Below are 23677 nucleotides of genomic sequence, written 5' to 3'. Positions count from 1 at the left end.
CAAGCCATCGGATACAATACAGAATGAGACGTAATAAACTGTTCTTCACCACCACACTCAGGTCATAAGCACCATAACATTTAAGATTTCTTCTAATCTTCTGAATTTTCAGATTTTTAAAATCAGTCATGCTGATTAAATTGGCTTTGCCACCAGTGTCTAACTTCAATTGGACCACTGTACCGTTCAGTTCAAGTGGTAGCAGCCATTTGTCCTCATCAGCTGCATTTATTTTAAATGAATAACAGTATGAACATGCACAAACAACCTCTCTCCCAGCTTCCTAGTCATTCTGATGTCACCTGACTCGAACATTCACTTATATACTAATGAGACTCCTAGTGGTCAGTTGGTGAATTGAAACACAACCATGATATCACTACAAGATGGAGTTCTCTCTTGGGCAGAATACATCTAGCAGCCATGTGATAAGCATGTAAGCACCTGAATCTGACAGCCTCGTGCTGCAAAACCTCCTGTACCAAGGTATTCTTTATTAATAAATACCTCTTGTTCCTAACAAAGTCTGATGGACCTTGACAATGCCAGAAGTGAGCCACAATACATAACATATATGTGTCCTTCTTATTTCTCTTTCAGATACATTGAAGGTAAGCCAGTAAAACACCAACAAGGAGCTTTGCTCATGTTTCTTCCTGCCAGTTTGAAGTATAGTGAAGGTTTAGAGAGGGACAATTTAGAGTGCAGTCTGTAATTCCAATTGAAAACCTTGATTATTTTTAAATGCTTCAAGGTTCGCAGTTCAAGACAGCAACAAGAAAAGATCAAGAGAAGGCTGAGATACATCAAAACCTAAAGAGGAAGATTTCCCCTGTTCACTCTGCATACCAATGGCAGAATTTAATCCAGCCTGTGGGAGTGAACTGAGAGGCAGTTGAGGGTGGAGGGGGGTTACGGCGAATTGGGAGGGAAGGCGGAGAAATGAGCACCTGTCACCTGTAGCCATCTGGGATGGTCACTTACAATAAGAAACATGGACGGTCGCAAAGCATAACGGGGAAAATGGCCAATGTAAGGTTTAGGCAGGTTCAGAGCCTGAATGTATATTTGTGAGCGAAGAATCCAGACAGCATCGAAACCCCCAACCGATTAGCATTTTGATGGCTCATCTCCATAAGACAAAAGACTGATACTTGAGCAAACGATACAATCCCAGACATTTCGGCGCCACTCCCTGTATTTAGGAAGCATCAACAACAGGGTCAACGACCGCTTAGGACATGCCCCGCCATCAAGTCACCCGCCCCTTTATTGGCTCAAATCAAATCCAGTGATCAAGAATTACCCAATTAATGGGGTCCAAACCGAAGGACCGCCCAAAAGAGCGTGAAACTCCCCAAGGATAAAGAGAGAGACCGCCATGCTTTTGATCTCTCTTGGACCTGGCACTCCGGCAACGTCTACTTCCAATTGCAGAATCACCAGAAGCAAGTTCAAGTTCAACGCCCGCTACCAGACGGATGAACCTAGCTGAACAGCAGTTACTTCTACAGACCCGATAGATCCAGATTCGAACAAAGGCCACTGTTCCGCTGACCTAAGCCGGGTGCCTGAAGTTAAGTACAGGTTGTCATAGTTGATAGGTTTAGTTTAACTAGTAGTGTCTATGTTGCATGATTAATTGTGTGTGTAAATAAAGTACCCTTGATCTTGAACTAACTAACTGGTGTTTGACTCTTTGATCGATATCCGGTTGAATCTTGTGGTGGTATCATTTGATACCTGGCGACCCTGAGCATTCGAACATAGATATCTAAAGAAAGAAGGGCAACCTTATTGATTGCCATATTTATAGCAGGTAAAAAAGGCAACACACCTTTTGACTCTTTGCAATTCAGTCAGGGGCCAGGAAGATTGAGGATGGCCTTCCTAGCTGGAGACCATTTGAGGACCTTAAATGGCTAATTATGGGGGACTTAAGGGTCCCATCCTGTTGCTGCTGGTATTCTATGGAACATGGGAAAACTGACTTCTAGAAGCAGGCTCATTGTGGGAGGCAGGGATCTGCTGATTTCTTGAGGGCCCCGATGTCAGTAAGGACTATCCCCCACTGAACCACCCACCCTTCCCCCAGTGCCAACTTCCGCACCCCCCACCCCAACCCCTCGTGCAAGACGAAAAGCCTCACAACATGTTTCCTTTTTTAGAAATATTCAAATAGATCATTGTCCATTGTGAACAAAGTATCAAATTATATTCTGCATTTCTGAATATTAAATGTAATTTTCTGGGTTGCAAAGTCTGTGCAGATTCTCTTAAATTTGACCCCTACTTTCTAACCATCTTCTTTTGCAGCACAACTTGATGTCATCTGCAAATTTAGATATCCTACTTTGAAAATCTTCGCCAGGGCCATTTATGAAACAATGCCCTGTGTTCACTGCTCACCCACAAGTAGTCTGCAGTCTGAATCAATTCAGTTAACTCACTGCTTTTAAATATGCTCTGAAAGAACACACCGTGTTCTAAATATGTAAATCTAGATTTTTGCAATGGCTTGAGTTGCTGACAGTCGAATTGTGATTAGAATTGCTAGTACATTTCATGCCAAAGGGCAATGGTTATTTTGTGATAAATTGTGACGTCGGAAGATTGATCGATAGGTATTACACTCAAGATTGTATGTCTTACATCCTATTACAAATATTAAGTCAGTCCACAGTTCCAAGGTGTGATCCAATGGCCACGCGCGAGACCTTGAGATGTAAATGACTCCCATTGTGCGCAGGATCACCTTGTGGCAAATCTGCATATTAGAGCGAGGCAGTTAGCCTCACTCTAATTGCAGATTCCAGAGGTACCTGAGGCTTTGGATTCATCCTCTTCGCCTCGGAGACCTCAGGCAAGCGCCGTTTAGCACTGGTCCCCACAAATGGGGATCAGACTAAACGGCACTCGTGGGGGTCTCCCAGGGGATCTGAGGCCCCCAGCTGCATGCCCTTTGTACTGGGCGGTGCATTGGCACAGCTGATGCCACTTGGACATCCTGGCAGTGCCACCTGGGTGCCAGCCTGGCACTGCCAATGTGCCCAGGTGCATTTGCCACTTGTAAGGGGCACTGACAGGGTGCCAGGTTGGCACTGCCCAGGTGCCAAGCTGGCACTTTTTGCGTGTGTACGCAATTAGGCTGGGGATGCCCTGCGTGGGTGTTGGGGTGGTGTGGGGTGGGCTCCCATAGTGTGGTTGGGCTGGGGATGGGGAAGGTCAGGGTTCGCTTCGGGGGTCTCGGAGGTCAGAACAACATTTAAAAACGGTGTCCCGATCTCTTGCTACACTGGGAAGTTCCAGCGAGCAGAGCTCCCCAATGTACAAAACGGGCTATGTGTGGCCTTGGCCGCATGTTTCCCGCTGAGGCCCTTATACAACGTGAGTTGTGTTGAATAGCCATGTGCTTCTCGGCACTGTGAGTGCCTGGAAACACATGGCTTAACGCGCTCGCTCAGGAACTTTGTTCCCATTAGGTTGAATCGAGCCCCCAGTTTACAATGCCTTGCTTTCTTGCTCTTGCATTATAGCCACCACATGGCTCAGTGTGGAGCACTGTAGGTTGCGAACAAGGTGGTTGTGAGTTCAGGCCTCACTCAAGAGAGGCTATCTGATTATTTATCTCATTGCTCACTATGGAACTTTTCACGTTGTGATGACCTTTGACCCAGAAGCAGTAAGATGTGTAATTTCTATAAAATGTCTGTGGACTCTGTGCCTGTATCTAACAATGTTCCAAAAAGTCTTTTAAGAGTCTTTGTGTGCATTCGCTTTCCCATTGAGGTGCTATTTGTGGAGAAATTCAGTCTAAAAATGGGTGACACAGTGGTTGGCACTGCTGCCTCATAGCACCAAGGACATGGATTCAATTCTGGCTTTGGGTGACTGACTGTGTGCAGTTTGCACGTTCTTCCCGTGTGTGTGTGGGCTTCCTCCGGGTGTTCCGGTTTCCTCCCACAGTCCAAAGATATGCAGGTTAGGTGGATTGGCCATGCTAGATTGCCCCTAAGTGTACAAAGATGTGCAGGTTAGGTGGGGTTATGGGGATAGGGCAGGGGAGTGGGCCTAGTTGGGATGCTCTTTCAGAGGGTTGGTGCAGACTCGATGGACCAAATGGTCTCTTTCAGCACTGTGGGAATTCTATGGTTCTAAGTGTTTGTATCAATTGTAAAGAGACCAATTGTACAATTCTTGCATTATAAGGAATACTGGTTCATGTGACCTGGCGGCAATTGACCTGGAGACAGTACCAATTGGGAAGGAAGTTAAGACCAGAAGCAGCGTGGCTGGCCAGACACAAAGGAGAGCTACAAGCAGAGGAGCCTGAGGATGAAGGTCCAGAATCAGGCACAAAGCAGGAACAGCAAGAGGGGCACCCGAGCTCTTGGGCGGAGAAGAAGCAAGCCACTCTCAGGAAGAGGTTAGTGTCTCTTTTTAGCAGAAGGGAGGCAGGAGCTCCTGACAACAATGCGATCTGGCTGAAACTGGTGGAAAACCGGAAAACCTGTGAAAAGCTTGGAGATGCTAAACAGCTGGGCTGTTTCCCAAGATGCGGCTGGATCGTGAATCGGGATGTTATTGGTGAGTCAGTTGGAAAAGAACTCTGGAAAACGACAACATGAGAACTGTTGTGACCTGAGGGAGAGAGGGTTCATCGAAGGGTATCTTGCTGATGATAATTGTACCTGTGATACTGAGGTGAAAACTATTGTCCGACAGAACTACCCTGTGTAAATAAAGAACAAATAGTGGAACTATGCAGCACCCCCCCCCCCCCCCCCCCCCCCCCCACCCTGCCATTTGTGTGGTTGTGAAGATGTATCTTTGTGCTATCAACTATTTAAAGTGAACTTTATCTTTTTATTTGAAGTATCATTTGCCAGTTAAATCATGTTTAATTTTGAACTGGTTCTGATACGTGTTGAAGTAAAAGTTACAAAAGTGGAACCTTGTTGGTAATTTCTTCATCTGGGGGCTGTTTGGTAAAAGCAGTTATTTTGGTTTGCGGTTCCCCATGGGGATCGTAACAATGTGTTTCATAGATTATCCATAGAATTTACAGTGCAGAAGGAGGCCATTCGGCCCATTGAGTCTGCACCGGCTCTTGGAAAGAGCACCCTACCCAAGGTCAACACCCCCACCCAACACTAAGGGCAATTTTGGACACTAAGGGTAATTTATCATGGCCAATCCACCTAACCTGCACATCTTTGGACTGTGGGAGGAAACCGGAGCACCTGGAGGAAACCCACGCACACACGGGGAGGATGTGCAGACTCCGCACAGACAGTGACCCAAGCCGGAATCGAACCTGGGACCCTGGAGCTGTGAAGCAATTGTGCTATCCACAATGCTACCGTGCTGCCCAACAGTCACTCCTGCTCTATTACTATTTGAATCCTAATCGCACTCCAGTTTAGCATTGCTTTCTTTATAGTTTATAAGACCAAGAAAAAGACTGTTCATTCCATCTCGCTAATGTCCTAACTCCTATTATTAAAGACACAATACTCCATGTGTGGTCTGAGCACTATTTTAACATAGCCCAAATTCTTTCAGTTTGTTCATATAGCTCATTAGGCACCTCATTAAATGACTCACAGAAGCCAACATATTGACTGAGGTGTTCTGCCTGTTCAACTCCTGGGGCGGGATTCTCCGCAATCGGTGCGATGTCCGGCGCCAGAAACGGCGCGAATCAGTCCGGCATCGCGCCACCCCAAAGGTGAGGAATTCTCCGCATCTTGATGGGCCGAGCCCTCACCTTGAGGGGCTAGGCACGCGCCGGACTGATTTCCGCCCCGCCAGCTGGCGGGAAAGGCCTTTGGTGTCCCGCCAGCTGGCGCGGAAATTACTTTGCCGTGCGGCGCATGCGCGGGAGCGTCAGCAGCCGCTCACGGCATCCCCGCGCATGCGCAGTGGAGGGGGTCTCTTCTGCCTCCGCCATAGTGGAGACCATGGCGAAGGCGGAAAGAAAAGAGTGCCCCCACGGCACAGGCCTGCCCGCGGATCGGTGGGCCCCGATCGCGGGCCAAGCCATCGTGGGGGCACCCCCCGGGGCCAGATCGCCCCGCGCCCCCCCCCAGGACCCCGGAGCCCGCCTGCGCCGCCTTATCCTGCCGTTCGAAAGGTGGTTCAATCCACGCCGGCTGGCGTGGGTTGACAGCGGCGGGACGTCGGCCCATCGCGGACCGGAGAATCACCGGGGGATTTCCGCCGACCGGCGCGGCGTGATTCCCGCCGTGTCCTGAATTGGCGGGGGCGGGATTCACGCCGGCCCCCGGCGATTCTCCGACCCTGTGGGGGGTCGGAGAATCGCGCCCAAGATTTCCCACATATTTAGAGCATAGAACATATAGTGCAGAAGGAGGCCATTCAGCCCACCGAGTCTGCACCGACCCACTTAAGCCCTCACTTCCACCCTATCCCCGTAACCCAATAACCCCTCCTAACCTTTTTGGTCACTAAGGGCAATTTAGCATGGCCAGTCCACCTAACCGGCACGTCTTTGGGCAATGGGAGGAAACCGGAGCACCCGGAGGAAACCCACACAGGCACGGGGAGAACGTGCAGACTCCGCACAGACAGTGACCCAGCGGGGATTCGAACCTGGGACCCTGGAGCTGTGAAGTCACAGTGCTAACCACTGTGCTACCGTGCTGTCCTTTATTTCAATAACCAACAAAAAATCATAGGGAACAAATGGAAAATGCTGATCAAAATCTCAAACGTCCACAACATGAATATTCTAACTTAAAGAATTCATGAAACAAATTGCCATTTGTTAACTGCTTTGTGTTAGAGTCCTTCCTTTTGATTTCCCTTTGTTCCCATTTCTTTTGTTTTGTTTTATTATTTTTGGTCTGTGGACTCATAATTGGAATGCGCTTTTAAGCAGTGGACTTAAGCTGAAGCAGCCTGCTCCTTAGGACAGACCGAGGGAATCTTAAGAACCAGCTTTGGAGGAAGTTGGTTTGGTTGGCTGTTTGGCAACCTGTGTGTTGGGCAGGGACATTGTTCTGGCTGAGATTGGTTCCTGTGGGGAGTGCTCCTGAGACAGCTGGTCAGAAGTGATTAGACTTTGGACTTCCGGTGATGGCATGTGAAAGCAGGTTGTATAAAAGGTGGCTTCTGCCAAGGTCCAGGTACTTTGATCCTTTTTATCCGTTTTTTAAGAGGAATCTTGGATTCTAACCCAGTGGATTGGTGTGGAGTTTGAATATGTTTGTTGAGGAATGTCAAAATCCTCATCGAAGACGGCTCTGGGAAAGAAACCACTGACTGGGAGCCCGCAAAGGAATCTGGGGGAGAAAAGATGGCAGAGGAGGCCGCACCCATCACATTAGAAACATTGGGGTGATGGTGAAGGAGTTGGAGAAGTTTGGCAGGTAGATGGATGGCAAATTCGAACAACAAGGGAAGGAGATCAGAGAGTTGTTCAAAGCCACCATCGAGGAGGTGTTGGGCCCAATACGGGAGCAGTTGGGCAAGACTGTCAAAACTGTAATGGAGCAAGGGGAGATGCTCAAGGGCATTGAGGCAGTCTTGCCGAGGCACAAGGACCAGCTTGCATCGTTACAAGCTGAGATTTTGCTCATGTCGACAGGAACAAGGCTCTGAAAGTCAAAAGAGGATCTGGAGAACAGGTCGAGGCGCAAGAACCGGTGTGGTGGGTTTGCCAGGAAGGAGCGGAAGGCTCGAGACCGACCAGGTATTTCTCAGAAATGTTCTCTCGGGCGGCGGCACGACGGCGCAGTGGTTAGCACTGCTGCCTCACAGCACCGAGGATCTGGTTTCGATCCCGGCCCCGGGTTATTGTCCATGTGGAATTTGTACATTCTCTCCGCCTTTGCATGGGTCTCACCCCCACAACCCAAAGATGTGACAAGGAGTGTCAGGGTACCACCCTGCCCAGAGGCGAACCACCCGTGGTCTCCGGTTGCCTGGGAGACCGCCCCAATTCTCGTTCCGCCTGGTCCCCATTTGTGGATACCAGTGCTAAACTGCGCTTGTCTAAGGTCTCCGAGGCGAAGGGATTCGATCTCAGATTGCGATGTCTCGCAGGATTCTGTTCGATCTTGCAAGGCGTATGGGGCCGGGTACATCTCGCGAAAGGCCTGTCGTGAGATTTACCGGCTGTATTGCACCCCAAGTTGTGCGAGGCCCTTAGATCGTGCTCCTAGAATATCCTCTCTTCCTCTCTACTCACTGTCCTCCTTTCAGACATTCCTTAAAACCTACCTCTCAGACCAAGCTTTTGAATATCTGACCTAATATCTCCTTATGTGGCTGAGTGTCAAATATTGTTTCGTGACTTTCCTGTGACATGCACTGGGAAGTTTGTTCTATTAAAGGTGTTGTATAAATTGGAGTTGGAGTTTCAGAAATCTATGGTGCCTTAGTTCTTAGGAAATGTTCTGAATTGTTTCCTTTGCAATAGACTTGATAGTTTCCCTGAGTAAGCTCATAGGTTTGTAATTCCCAGGATCATACAGCAGCCCTTTAAAAATTAGACAAGTGCTGGCTAACTTCCAATCTCCATTACCTTCCATGTGTTTAATAGGCTGTGGAAAATATACTGGGTGGTGAATTCACCCACACAGCCATTAGACAAGTGGAACATTAGTTTTGAAATGTCAAATATTATGGAGCAGTGAACCACCCAGCTTGGTGGTTTATATCCCAGAGGCTATAAACCAGCAGAAACACAAACATCCAGCTTATACAGACAATTCATATTGGGGGTATAGGGATTTTGCCATTAAGCAGAGTATACACACATGGTTTTATTGATAACTAGCTCAGTCTTGTAAAGAGAGTGCAAAGTAAGTTATATAGTGGATGTACATCGGGGACTGTGATCTCACTGAGGGCATTCTGGGGAGGGAAGGTGAACAGCTAGTGGGCTGGTACCAATGACATAGATAATCTAAAGGATGAGGACTTGAAAGCTGAGTACAGGAGGTTTGGAGATAAACTAAATGCAGGACCACAAATGTAGTAATCTCAAAATTACTCCCAGGTTCCACGTGCTAGAGAGAGCAGGAATAGGAGAATAGATCAGATGGGTGGGGTTGCAGGGTTATGGGGATAGGGTGGAGGTGTTGACCTTGGGTAGGGTGCTCTTTCCAAGAGCCGGTGCAGACTCGATGGGCCGGGTGGCCTCCTTCGCACTGTAAATTCTATGATAATCTATGATCTAATTTACATCAGGGGCTGGTTTAGCACACTCGGTTAAATCGCTGGCTTTTAAAGCAGACCAAGGCAGACCAGCAGCACAGTTCATTTCCCGTAACAGCCTCCCCAAACAGGCGCCGGAATGTGGCGACGAGGGGCTTTTCACAGTAACTTCATTTGAAGCCTACTTGTGACAATAAGCGATTTTCATCTTCATTTTATTTACCATAAGCAACCCCCCCCCCCCCCCGCACCCCCGCAATATTTTGTTGCAAAACATTTGCGATGGACATTTCAGGCTTTTATAAGATCACTTGGCACAGAAGGAGCTCCTTGAACGAATTATCCAATATGTCCCTTTCTCCAGGAAATGCCCACATTTCCTGTGGGCAGCACGGTAGCACAGTTGCTTCATAGCTCCAGGGTCACAGGTTCGATTCCCGGCTTGGGTCACTGTCTGTGCAGAGTCTGCACGTTCTCCCCGTGTCTGCGTGGGTTTCCTCCGGATGCTCCGGTTTCCTCCCCCAGTCCAAAGATGTGCAGGTTAGGTGGATTGGCCATGATAAATTGCCCTTAGTGTCCAAAATTGTCCTTAGTGTTGGGTGGGGTTGCTGGGTTATGGGGATAGGGTGGAGGTGTTGACCTTGGGTAGGGTGCTCTTTCCAAGAGCCGGTGCAGACTCGATGGGCTGGGTGGCCTCCTTCTGCACTGTAAATTCTATGATAATCTATGATTAATCTAGGACAAAGGTTCGGCACAACATCGTGGGCCGAAGGGCCTGTTCTGTGCTGTATTTTTCTATGTTCTATGTTGTATTGAGGACACACACAAGGGAAGTGATTATATTCCTGATTGGTATTATTTAGAGATTATTCAGTGGAGAAGTCATCTGAATGTACACAAAGTGTTGTCATGTGAGTGTCCCTTTAAGAAAGATTGGGTCTTACCATATGACTTGTAGCACGGCTCAGTGATGTTATTTGTGGGTGGAGCTGGGCTGTGGCTGTCAGGTGAGAGGGGGGTTTAGTGTTTGAGTTTCAGTTTGTTGCTTTGGACTGCAGAAGAGAAGCAGTGTTTCCCTGTTTACATTTTAAAGCTGTTCCAGGGAACTGAAAGCACATTGGGTGTGGCAAACTGCCTTGGTAACTTTAAAGATCGAGTTGCGATCCGGAAGGAGTTTGAATCTGCGAGTTGGAGGCTGGACCAGAATTCTGATTGCTGGAGATTCCCTGGAGAGTAGATAATTTATGAGGGATTGTATTTAGTCCTAGCTAAGCAGGTGATGAGACATCCTAGTGGGTTGCAGATGATGTAATTAATGGCAAGAACCAGGTCTGTCTGTAGTCTGTAGTTTTGCCAAATGCTGTTGAGTCTGACAAGGCAGAATAATTTTCAGGTTGTTCTTAAAAAGAGTCCCTCTCTCTCCAATGGTCAGCACAGATAAGCAAGTAATTTGTTCAGTTAAATTTATTTACAAATGGCATATGAACTTTATGGGGGTTGCTTGGTTGAAACATTTATCGTGAAGGCGTTTTTCCTTTTATTTAAGAACTCTTTAACTGTTAATTGTGGAGCTATTTCTGTGAAGTTAATGTGATTAATACTGCGTTAAAAATAAAGTTTGTTTTAACCTCAAAGATCCTTATTTGTCAGTGGAATCACTCGGGGGGGGGGGGGGGTGAAGTATCCTTTCTTCACAGTTTTAAAATTGTTGGGGTTTCTTGTCCAGTATCCCAACATAAATTGGGGTCTGGTCCAGTTGTTATGGGCCAGGGTTTAGAGAATCCGAAAGTGTATCATGGAGTTCACCTGACCCACAACTAGTAATAGATTGTGGTATGGGGAGCACACGGCCCACTCTACAGGTGTGGTACTTCAGAAATGGAAACTTTTTTTTAAAGCAAAACAATGTTTATTCTATGAACTCAAGTTAACCTTTTTAAAATAATCAGTGAATATCTTCGCAACCATTAATTCAAAGATAACCCCCAAAGAATACAACACTAAGTAACCCGTATGCTGTCCCATTGCACCCAAAAGACTTAACAAACCCCAGAAGCACATCAGGGTCTACATTCAATACTAAAAACATTTATAATTCTGAATTCACCAAATGATTAAGAGATAGTCCTTCATGGCAGAGAACTCAACAGTACAGCTGCTTTGGCTGACTTCAGCTGCAACACACTGAAAAACGAAACCAAAAAGACAGAGACACACCCAAGCTTTTCTCAAAGTGAAACTAAAAAGCAGAACCAGAGCTCAGCTCCACCCACACTCTGACATCACTGCAGTAATATGAGCAGCCAAATATTTCTTAAAGGTATCTTTCTTAAACACCCATTTCTTAAAGGTAATCTCACATGACACAGTATCTTAACAATTTTATATATATAGCCAAGTGAAGTGTCCAGTATTCTACCATAAAGAGAGTGCACACCAGAGAATGAGGTGATAACTTAGTGTTATGTAGGGGATACCCAAGGAAGATAATACCCTAATTCCCATCTCTTACACAACCCTTTGAAGGAAGCCAGTATTGTCTGATTCCTCTTCCTCATTAACCTTTCGGAATGAAAGGATGAATATTAAGTCACTTGCCCTTCCTAATTCTACCGAGAGGCCAAGCAACATCCTTTCTCCTCTTGATAATTCAGGGTATTAAATACAGATAATAGCAAAGGTAGAAAGTTGGTTAATAGGCAGGCAACAGAGGGTTACAATGAATGAGTATTGTTTGCATTGGAAGTGGTTTGCCACAGTGCTGTGTGAATATAGATGATTGGGACTTGGGTGCAGAAAGCACAAAGTCCAAAATTGCAGACGGTATAAAATTAGAGGTGTGGTAAACAATATATAGCAGAGTTCAGGAGAACATAAATAGGTTAACAAAAATGTGCAGACAGGAGGTAATTTCAATTTGATACCAAGCCATGTGAGGTGATGTATTTTGGAAAGATAAGGAAGGAGTGGGAGCATAAACTCAATGGAGATTTTCTGGAGACCGTGCAGGGACAAAGAGACTTCAGCATTCAAATATCTAATTTATTGAAAGTAAGAGTGCACATATAAAATGCCACAAAAAGGCTAATGGAAATATGGGTTTTATTCATAAGGCATATAGAGTTCAAAAGGAAAGATTTCATGGTCAATTTGTGGAGGGACAATGGCTAGAACTAGGGTCTCTTTATAGAAAGCACGCTAAGGACATAGAGATGTAGTTCTGCCAGGATGATATCAATAGTGAGAAACCATTTTTCTATATATTTGTTCTTGGGGTGCAGATTGTTCTAGGATGGTCCTTCTATCTTGGACTCTAAATGTGGGACTTGGTTAGGAGACAGACAGTAGACATACTCTGGTATCTGCTTAACCCTTGTTGATTACCGTTACATCAAAACTGGTTTCGGAGTAGGCATGTTGCTCCCATGCATGATTACAACCTTTCTCTCTCTTGATAATCTAACATATGACTGACTCGTGTCAATGGTACATCATCATTGACGTCATAATAATAATCTTTATTAGTAGGCTTACATTAACAATGCAATGAAGTTACTGGGAAAATCCCCCTAGCCGCCACACCATGGCGCCTGTTTAGGTACACAGAGGGAGAATTCAGAATGTCTAATTCACCTAACATCACATCTTTCGGGACTTGTGGGAGGAAACCGGAGCACCCGGAGGAAGCCCACGCACACGGAAAGAATGTGCAGACTCCGCACAGGCAGTGACCCAAGCCGGGAATGAAACCCGGGTCCCTGGCGCTGTGAAGCAACAGTGCTAACCGCTGTGCTACCGTGCCACCCATATACATAAACACATCTCATCAGTTAGCCTGTTATGCTATATAACTAACACTGACAAAGCATATTCATTTTCATGAGGGCACGTAAAGACCAAACCACATAATTTGGGACATTAGTTGCCGTAAACTAGAGGAAGGGGTTGCAGGGCCCCATCCTCTGAAGGATATTAGTGAAACAATTGTGATTTTGCCCCAATCTCACAGCTTTCCTTTTTCAGGAGCTGCCACATCAATGGTTACATTTATTAAATTTCATTGACAACTTGCCAGATAGGATTGAATTCAGTTCTGGATAATGTGGAAACTAGTATAGCAGATATTAAACTGTCACTAATTGTGGATAATTGATCATCTATCTTAGCAAATATTAACCTTCTTCTTAGCCTTTTCATTCCTTGACAGAGCATAGGCCATGGGTGCTATTTTCTCTCCCCCCCCCCCCCCACCCCACCCACGCCGGGTGGGAGAATCGCCGGCGCACCGCGCTAAATCGCGCCACGCCACCCCGACCCCCGCACGCGATTCTCCCACCCCCCGGAAACCAGTGGCGCGCGATTCGCACCGGGCCGTTCGGAGAACCGGCGAGCGGCGATTCTACGGCCGGATGGGCCAAGCGGCTGCTACGACACAAAAGGTTCCCCTGGTCGCTGCCAGCGGGAACTCTGCGGGAAAGCTGGGGGGTCGGCCTGTGGGGGGGGGGGGGGGGGGGGGGGGGGGGGGAAGGGGGCCCCTTCACCGAGGAGGCCTCCGATGGGGTCTGGCCCGCGATCGGGGCCCACCAGTCGGCGGGCCAGCCTCTGCCCCCCCCCGGGCCTACCTCCTTCTGCACGTGGCCCCAGAACACCGGTTCCATGTTGGTGAGGGGCCGGCGTGCGGATGACGTTCCCCGCGCATGCGCGGGTTGGCGCGGCGCCCATTTGGCACCGCGTAAGGACGCTGGAGCGGCGTGAACCGCTCCAGCGCCATGCTGGCGCCCTGTGGGGGCCTGAATAGGTCGTGTCCAGGACCTGTTTACGCCGTCATGAAACGCGACAGCGTTCACGACGGCGCTAACACTTGGCCTCAATATTGGAGAATTGCTCCCAAATTCTCTCCATTTAATCCTATCTTGGGCCAAACTCTCCAGTTGTTGCCAATATATAGCCCTCAGGCCTCATCTCCTTTTCGGTATCCTGCCTCCAATGTGTTTCTGGTCTGCCTTGCTTTCTTTTTTTTAAATTTAAATTTTAGAGTACCCAATTATATATTTTTCCAATTAAGGGGCAATTCAGCGTGGCCAATCCACCTAACCTGCACAGCTTTGAGTTGTGGGGGCGAAACCCACACAAACACGGGGAGAATATGCAAACTCCACACGGACAGTGACCCAGAGCCGTAATCGAATCCGGGTCCTCAGCGCTGTGAGGAAGCAGTGCTAACCACTGTGCCACTGTGCTGCCCTGTGCTTTCTCTTTACTTGCGGGTTCCACATGAGAGCTTGCCGCGTAATGTTGTTCTATAGCTTCCTCAAAGTGTGTCCTCTCCAATTCCACATTCGCCTTTTGATTTGGAGCACCATTGGGTCTTATTTTGCCGTCTCCCATAGCCTAATATTATTGATGGTATTTGGATAATTGGTAATCTAGTATGGCAAATGTTAACCTTCACTAGTTCTGGATAATTGATGATCTAGTATAGCAGGTATTAACTTTCTCTAGTTCCCGTGTTCTTGCCTCAAAGTCAAAAGGTCCTGGGCTCAAGCACTGTTATGGGATTTGAGCATATGAATTTGAATGTGATGTACTGAGGAAGTGCTATACTGTCAGTTGGGATGTTAAATTGACGGCCCTCCTACCTTGTCACGTCCCAAGAGTCAAGATCGTTTTGGTGTTCGTAGAATCATAGAATCCCTACATGGCAGAAGGAGGCCAATTAGCCCATCGAGTCTGCACCGACCCTCTGAAAGAGAACCCTACCTAGGCCCACTCCCCTGTACCATCAGCGCAACTCCACCTAACCCACACATCTGCGGACACGTAAGGGCAATTTGTAGCATGACCAATCCACCTAACCTGTACATCCCCGGACTGCGGAAGGAAACCGGAGCACCCGGAGGAAACTCACGCAGACACGGGGAGAACGTGCAAATTCCACACAGTCACCCGAGATTAGAATCAAACCGGGTCCCTGGCAGCAGTGCTAACCACTGGGCCATTGTGCCGTCAACCGTGTTCTGGCCAACTCTAATGAGAAAAGAGCGGGTCCGCAAAATAAATTTTGGATTGTGCTAGCATAGACACAATGGGGCAAATGATCTTCTCCTGCAAGCTTCTTAAAAGGTGAAATGTCCTCAGCCGGCATTGCTGGCTTAAAATAGCCCAGAGCACAACGTTGTGCAGCCTCTCCGCAAAGAAAGTTGATGATACATTAGGTAATCTGACTGCAAGCAATTCATCCTTCAGGTTTTCTAGGATGGTGTCAAAATCTCTGACTGACGACACGGAAAGATTGAGCCGTAAGAGAGTCACCACTATCTGGTTTGAACAATCTGAAATCTTCTTTGCATCACCAAGTGAAATCCCTGGGCAAATGAAAATTAATTTCCCCTCAAAATTGTTCATTTATTTTTTACAATCAATCTTAAAACAGAATTCATTTGTAACCTCCCAGAGTCCTCAGCCGCTATTGGAGATTTACTAGGGTTTATTTAAATCCAATTCACCCGCACTGCTTTTTTTTTTGCTTGAAGTGCCACCATGAGCATTTATTCCCACCAGCCGTTTATGGATCCACTGCTAGTCATTAGGCCTGAGCTGTTGCACAAAATAGCAAATTTATTCATTTGAGATTTGTTTTATGTTTTGAACAATAAATTTGTTCAGAGGGTGAATGAACTATGTTAGTGCTGGGGCATGGAATATTTTCCCATTTTGGCAACTCAGGTCAAGTATGGCACAGTTGGACAACATGTAAAGTTCTCTCTACTTATTGTGCACTCAATATTAGTGTCCAACCAATCAGATCTTCTCCTAAAAACCCAGGGCAACATTTTTCCAATTTGCAAATTAGCCATCCTGTGTCGACTCAGCATTGGCAACAAGGCCCTAAGATTAAGCTGGTTTATTGTGTTATGATCCCCCATAGAGTCTGACAACTTTAAAAAAAGAGATTGGAATTCCCAATAACCAACTTAAATGAATTGCACGACAAGATTTTAAGTTTTGTGACTTTTACTGTAACAAACAAACCAAAAAAGCAATAGTGACTAAACATTGCTTTGTGGGTAACTAGTATTCTAAACTACAGAAAGGATAAACATTATTTATATCTTAAAACCAACAATAACCCCAGGCTGTAAAGGTATACTGTAGAACATATTCTCCACAGGATTACGGGGCGAAATTCTCCGGAAACGGCGCGATGTTCGCCGACTGGCGCCCAAAACGGCGCAAATCAGATGTGCATCTTTGGGGTTCGAGCCCCAACCTTGAGGGGCTAGGCCCGCGCCGGACGAATTTCCGCCCCACCAGCTGGCGGAAAAGGCCTTTCGTGCCCTGCCAGCTGGCGCGGAAATTACATCTCCGGGCGGCGGATGCGCGGGAGCGTCAGCGGCCGCTGACAGCTTCCCACGCATGCACAGTGGAGGGAGTCTCTTCTGCCTCCGCCGTGGTGGAGACCGTGGCGGAGGCGGAATGGAAAGAGTGCCCCCACGGCACAGGCCCGCCCGCGGATTGGTGGGCCCCGATCGCGGGCCAGGCCACCGTGGGGGCACCCCCCCCGGGCCAGATCGCCCCGTGCCACCCCCCCAGGACCCCGGAGCCCGCCCGTGCCGCCTTGTCCCGCCGGTAAGGTAGGTGGTTTAATTTACGCCGGCGGGACAGGCATTTTAGCGGCGGGACTTCGGCCCATCCGGGCCGGAGAATCGCGCGGGGGGGCCCGCCAACCGGCGCAACGCGATTCCCGCCCCCGCCGAATCTCTGGTGCCGGAGACTTCTGCAACCGGCGGGGGCGGGATTCACGCCAGCCCCCGGCGATTCTCCGACCCGGCGGGGGGTCGGAGAATTTCGCCCCGACGGTCTTTATGGGGAACAGCCCACTATAACTCCCAGCTTCCAATGTCTCTCCGTTTCACCTAGGCGCAACATTCTATGACCATTGAAGGTCCTCTTCCTCAGTGTGCTTAGAATTCCAGAACCGATTTTCAGCCATATGACCCACTCTGATGATTTCTTCTCCTAGCCTCATTCGGGCAAATATTCCAGTCTTTAGACTGCCATGGGTTGTGTCTCTTCGTTCAGAGACTGTCCTCCCTCCCACATTCTGACTGGTGGACTTGCGCCATATTCCATGGTGGGGCAGGCCTGATGGCAGGTAGGTCACCATTGTAACTGGGTGCCATATTGCAAAGGCTCACAACATCAGTGAAGACTACTGAAGAAGGTGGAACTCCTGAAAATGAAGATGGATTTCTGGGAGCACTCTGGGGCTGGAAGATGGGCCTCTTGAGAAAGAAGATGGATCTCGAGGAACATTTTCTGAGGCTGGACGATGGACCCCCTCAATGACACTGAATCAGGAAGGCCCGCCTTCAGTTTCGCATCGGCCTCCAGCGGGTTTCCAGATCCACCATGGCTGGCACCAGTGGAAGATCCCATTGGAAACTCAGGCCAGAGTGAAGCTAATTTTTTGAGCTGCCGCCAAATTCTCCCCCTGCCCGTCATTGAACCCTTCGGTGGGGTGATCGGAGAATTCCGCCCCATGTCCCACCGAATCCAATATCACTGCACACAATATGCACAGGCGGCTGTAGAAAACAGAATATCCGACTGGTTTAGCCATCATCATAACACTGCACAAAAATACAACAGTAATGTTTCAAGCAGTATTGATAATAATTTTTATACACACTATTTCTCCAGCAGCCTGTAATTGCTGCTCGCAATGGTGCAGTCCTTCCTCACGAGTATGTCCTTCCCACCGGGGATCAGTCATTTTCTCATTCATTCTCACTTAGCTTCCCTCTCAGCCACTCGCACCATATGTCCTTGCAAAGGACAAGGCTTTTAGTAATCAACGGTGACAGGCCAATTCACGCGTTTTGACTGGACTCACACTTTGTCTCTTGGTTCTGCCTCTCTCAGGCTCTGCCTTGTGTCAGTTGGTATGAAAAGGTTGACTAAACAGCAATCTCAACAATGTTTCAGCCCAGTAATTTCGAGATTGCAGTTATTTCAGTTTATTATTTTCTTTCAATGTTCACCCACTCTCTCCTGAAGCTGTCGACCTGGGCTAGCTATGGGTTTATCCTCAACACCCTGTCGGAGTTGGCACGCTTTAGTGTGCATTCAGTCAGGCCATGGGGAAAGCACTAACAGTTCCACTAATTCTGTTCTTGCCAACCCCCACACTTGCGCTTCCCAGCACGGAGCACTGGATTGTTGGTGGGAATGGAAATTCTGGTTGATTTTTTTAAAAATTCCCTAAGCCAGGAATACTGAAGCTAATAATAGCACCCTAACTGTCATTCCCATTGAAATGACCTAACAACGGCGAGAGGAGCATTCAAATCTGGCATTTTCTGCTCTCCAGAAACTCTCCCATTCCCGATTTAAAGGTCATTTTTGGACAAATCTGAACCTTAAGTCAGGATTGGCAGGCCTATGTTAAGCCTGGCTCTGCAATGTGGTGTAGTGTACATCTCCACTGTTCGTGTTTAACATGGGCTGTAGGGAAAGATAACAATTCAGGGGAGACACTGGGCTGGATTTTACAAGGCCCGTATTCCCCGTGCATCCAGCTAAAAGGTCATGAGGGAGCCCGTCCACCAGAAAGTCAGCTGCACCGCTGCGATTTTAAGCTGGATGCAGAATTAATTGCCTCACGTTGAGACTTCCACCCCCATCTTGGGTGCAAGTCCCACCTTAGAGAGCTGCCAACCAATCCAATTGGCCCTCAGCTCTGCAGACCCTGCAGTGCCAGGTTCAAGGGGTGGCCACAGCTAGGATGACAGGCAATCCCGAAACAACAGGGAGGGAGAACTTCAGGCTAAGTCTGGGGTATTAGCGGTGTCTGGCTGGCAGATCCCAGCGAGAGGGCTGGAGGGTTCAAGGGGGGTGCATCCGGGACCACCGAAAGAAGGTGTCCCCCTTCTTCCCCGACATAGGAAGTAAAAGCTGCCAGGTTACCGACCTGCCGTGGACCTTGCCCCTGCTGTGGGTGAAATAGCCGCAGAGGCAGAATGAGACACTTAAGTGGCCGTTAATGGGTTGCTTAAGCGCCTCAACAAGCCCAAGGGCGGTCTGCATGATACCTTCCCTGCTGAGCGTAAAATGAGTGATAGGTTGGGGATAAGTCAATGTGGTATGAAGGCCATGTGATGCATTTAGCGAGCCCTCCACCTTCAAACGCACTGACGGGGGATCTGAAACTCCTGGCCACTAATCTCCTCTTACCTCTGCTCAATATTAGTAGCAGATGGTTTGCTTTTTTGTCCCCAATTAAACAACAGCCATTGTTAGATTGAGCACCAGCAGTGGGGAGCTGGCAGCAAGTATATGTGTTAATGCAACTGCCCATCTGCAATAAAAAAAATGTTTACACTGTACTGGAAAATGAGCAGAAATTACAACAGGGAACTGCTCTGTTTAAAGTAAGCAGGGGAGGTGTGGGGAGGAAGGAGTATGACGGCAGGAATCATTGGACAGAAAACTGCAGAGTGCGTGGAGAAGAGTGTTAGAAGTGTGTTCGGAAATGTTGGGAGGCAAGAGAAATGGGAAAATATTGAGACAGAAAAATGAGAAAGAGACTTCCGGGTGCGGCTATGCAGAGCTAGGTCGCATGTTCGGTAGCTCCCGCTTGGAACGGACTTTTGGGCTCTTTTACAGGGCCCCCACGGCATTTGTTTGACATTTCCCGTTGTGGGAAGAAGGCTGCAATATTCCCCCGACAGTGTCCCCCAGGAAGCGTATGTCGCTGGGTTGCCAGACACGGCAAAAACAGTAAAAGATTTGGCTGCAACTGCAGGATAAACAGGGCCTCTTCCAGCATGCAGGTGGGGGAAGGGCAGGTTAAAGCTGCAAGCTGACCTGAGGGCCTGTATCAAAGGTGAATTCTAGCAGCAGAGGGAACAACTGTGAAAAGACTTCATCAAGGCCACTGCAGGGACTTCCGGTTGCGGTGATGCCGAGCTAGCCGCACACTTCGGCAGCTCCAGCTCCGACGGACCTTCGGGCTCTTTTAAGAGCCCCAACGGGGAATTTTTCGACGACGCAACCCGGTGTGGGGTGTGTGAGAAGGGAGTCCCCCCCAAACGAAGGAGGAAAAAACCGGCGGCGGCGGCTGCAGCGCGAGGAATCGTCGACCAAAGGGTCAGAAAGAGAGAAGTACAAGATGGCGGCGGAGAAAGCGCAGGCGACATGGGGGCCTGAGCAGGATGAAATTGTGAGACGGTGCGTGGAGCTGCTGAAGAGGGAGGTGCTGACCCCGTTGCTACAGGCAATTGAGGGGCTCAAGGAGACATTAAAGACCCAGGAGACAGAGCTCCGCGTGGTGGAGCAGAAGGTGACAGATATTGAGGACGAGATCCTGGGCCTGGCGGTTAAGACACAGACGCACGAGGCACTTCATAAAAAGTGTACTGAAAGGATCGAAGCCCTAGAAAATGGAGCGCGAAGGAAGAACCTTCGGATACTGGGTCTCCCTGAGGGTGTGGAAGGAGTGGACTGTGGAGCGTACGCAAGTACGATGCTGAGCTCACTGATGGGTGCTGAGGCCCCTACGGGCCCCTTGGAGGTGGAGTGGGCAAATCGGATTCCGGCGAGAAGACCAAAAGCGGGAGAACCACCCAGGGCGATAATCGTGCGATTTTACCGCCTTAAGGATAGAGAAGAGGTCCTGAGATGGGCTAAAAAGGTGCGGAGTAGCAGATGGGAGAATGCAGTGGTACGGGTATACCAGGATTGGAGTGCGGAGGTGGCGAGAAGGAGGGCGAGCTTCAACCGAGCCAAAGAGGTGTTGCATAAAAGGAAGGTGAAGTTCGGGATGCTGCAGGCGGCAAGACTATGGGTCACGTATCAGGAGAGACACCATTATTTCGAGACGGCGGAGGAAGCATGGACCTTCATCAAAGAAGAGAAATTGGATCAGAACTGAGGGACTGATGCTGCAGGAAATTTTATTGTTAATGTTATGGTTGAAGTTAATTGAGAAGTAAATTGGGAAGGGGGGAGACATTGGGGAAATGTGGGCGCCGGTGAGGGGGGAAAGACGGGACATAGTTGGAGAATGGGGAAGGGGAGGGGGGGGGAAAGGGAGCTGCGCCATAAGAGGCGGGTCAGGTAAAGGGATGTTCCCGCGCCAGAAAGAATAAGGCGGGTAGACAGGCGCAAGGCGGATGGGAGTTCCCCACACGGGGGGGGTCGAGGAGTGAGCAGGAGTAGCCGGGGTCAGTTGAAGTCAGCTGACTTACGGAAGTAATATGGGGGGAGCAATCATGCTAGAAAGAGATCTAGCGGGGAGGGGGGGAGGGGGGGGGAGACAACTGGGTTGCTGCTGCGGAAATCCAAAAGGAAATGGCTAAAGAGTGGGTGGGCGGGGATGGTGTGCAACGCTGGGGGAGCGAGCGGGAGCGCGGAGGCGGGATATGGGACTGGCCTAGAGAAGGTAATGGCTAGTCGACACGGGAGGGGGGCAGGTAGCCCCCTAGTGAGGCTGATCACGTGGAACGTGAGAGGCCTGAACGGACCGATAAAAAGGGCCCGAGTGCTCGCGCATTTGAAAGGAGTAAGGGCAGACGTGGTTATGCTCCAAGAGACGCACCTAAAGGTGGCGGACCAAGTTAGGCTAAGGAAAGGATGGGAGGGACAGGTGTTCCACTCAGGACTGGACGCAAAGAATAGAGGGGTGGCCATTTTGGTGGGGAAACGGGTAGCATTTGAAGCAAAGAACATCGTAGCAGATAGCGGAGGTAGATATGTAATGGTGAGTGGCAGGCTGGAGGGAATGGAGGTCGTGTTGGTTAATGTGTATGCCCCAAACTGGGACGATGCGGGATTTATGAGACGGATGCTGGGGCGTATACCGGACCTGGAGGTAGGAAACTTGATTTTAGGAGGGGACTTTAATATGGTGCTGGACCCGGGGCTAGATAGATCCAGCTCAAGGACCGGAAGAAGGCCGGCAGCGGCCAAGGTACTTAAGGGGTTTATGGACCAAATGGGGGGAGTGGATCCATGGCGATTTCTCAGACCTAGGGCTAGGGAGTTTTCCTTCTTCTCCCATGTCCATAAAGTGTACTCCCGGATAGATTTTTTTGTTTTGGGAAGGTCGTTGATCTCTAGGGTGGAAGAAGCTGAGTACTCAGCCATAGCGGTTTCGGATCATGCCCCACATTGGGTGGACCTGGAATTAGGAGAGGAAAGGGAGCAGAGAACACTCTGGCGATTAGATGTGGGACTGATGGCGGATGAGGGAGTGTGTGCAAGAGTGCGGGGGTGTATTGAGAGATACCTGGAGGTCAATGACGACGGCGAGGTCCCTGTGGGAGTGGTATGGGAAGCACTAAAAGCGGTGGTCAGAGGAGAGCTGATCTCCATTGGGGCCCACAAAAGGAAAACAGAGGCCAAGGAAAGGGAAAGATTACTGGGGGAGATTTTAAGGGTGGATAGGGAATTTGCAGAGACCCCGGAGGAGGAATTGTACAGGGAGAGGAGACGACTCCAGACGGAATTTGACCTTCTGACCACCAGAAAGGAGGAGGTACTGTGGAGGAAGGCACAGGGGAGGAGGTATGAATATGGGGAAAAGGCTAGTCGCCGGTTGGCTCATCAATTGCGAAAGAGGGCAGCAGCGAGGGAGATAGGAGGAATTAGAGACGAAAGGGGAGACACGGTGCGAAGGGCAGGAAAGATAAATGAGGTGTTCAAGACCTTCTATGAGGAACTGTATAGGTCTCAACCCCCAGAGGGAGAGGAGGGGAAGCGGCAGTTCCTGGACCAATTGAGGTTCCCGAAAGTGGAGGAGCGGGGGGTGGTAGGCCTGGGGGCACCGATTGGGGTGGACGAGGTTATTAAGGGACTGGGAAGCATGCAAGCAGGGAAGGCCCCAGGACCAGACGGGTTCCCGGTGGAGTATTACAGAAAATATGTGGACTTGTTGGCCCCGTTGATGGTGAGGACGTTCAATGAGGCCAGGAAAGGGGGGACTCTACCCCCGACGATGTCGGAGGCGACGATATTGTTAATTTTGAAGAGGGATAAAGATCCGTTGCAGTGCGGGTCCTATAGACCCATTTCATTATTGAACGTGGACGCCAAATTGTTGGCAAAGGTACTGGCATCGAGGATAGAGGACTGTGTCCCGGGGGTGGTGCACGAAGACCAGACAGGGTTCGTAAAAGGGAGACAACTGAATGTTAACGTGCGACGACTATTAGGGGTGATAATGATGCCCCCAGTGGAGGGGGAGGCAGAGATAGTGGCGGCGATGGATGCAGAGAAGGCATTTGATAGGGTGGAGTGGGAGTATTTATGGGAAGTGTTAAGGAGGTTTGGGTTTGGGAACGGGTTTATTAGCTGGGTTAGACTTCTTTATGGGGCTCCAACGGCAAGCGTAGTTACAGGTCGACATAGATCGGAGTATTTCCGACTATATAGGGGAACAAGACAGGGATGCCCGCTGTCTCCATTGTTGTTCGCGTTGGCAATTGAA

The 23677-nt window shown here is 49.0% G+C and overlaps 1 long non-coding RNA gene across 1 annotated transcript in view; it reads right to left on the bottom strand.

The window, feature by feature from the left end:
• The window catches only part of LOC140429363 (uncharacterized), a 152834-nt gene extending 134715 nt beyond the window's left edge, over positions 1 to 18119 (bottom strand). Inside the window, exon 1 of the long non-coding RNA XR_011949057.1 lies at positions 17879 to 18119. This is a non-coding gene — a long non-coding RNA (uncharacterized lncRNA). The remainder of the gene's footprint in view (positions 1 to 17878) is intronic.
• Positions 18120 to 23677: the final 5558 nt, after the last annotated feature.

The sequence above is a fragment of the Scyliorhinus torazame genome, chromosome 1 (assembly GCF_047496885.1).
Source record: "Scyliorhinus torazame isolate Kashiwa2021f chromosome 1, sScyTor2.1, whole genome shotgun sequence".
Classification (NCBI taxonomy): domain Eukaryota; kingdom Metazoa; phylum Chordata; class Chondrichthyes; order Carcharhiniformes; family Scyliorhinidae; genus Scyliorhinus; species Scyliorhinus torazame.
Note: the sequence above shows the minus strand (reverse complement) of the source record. Positions and strands in the feature narration are given on the sequence as shown.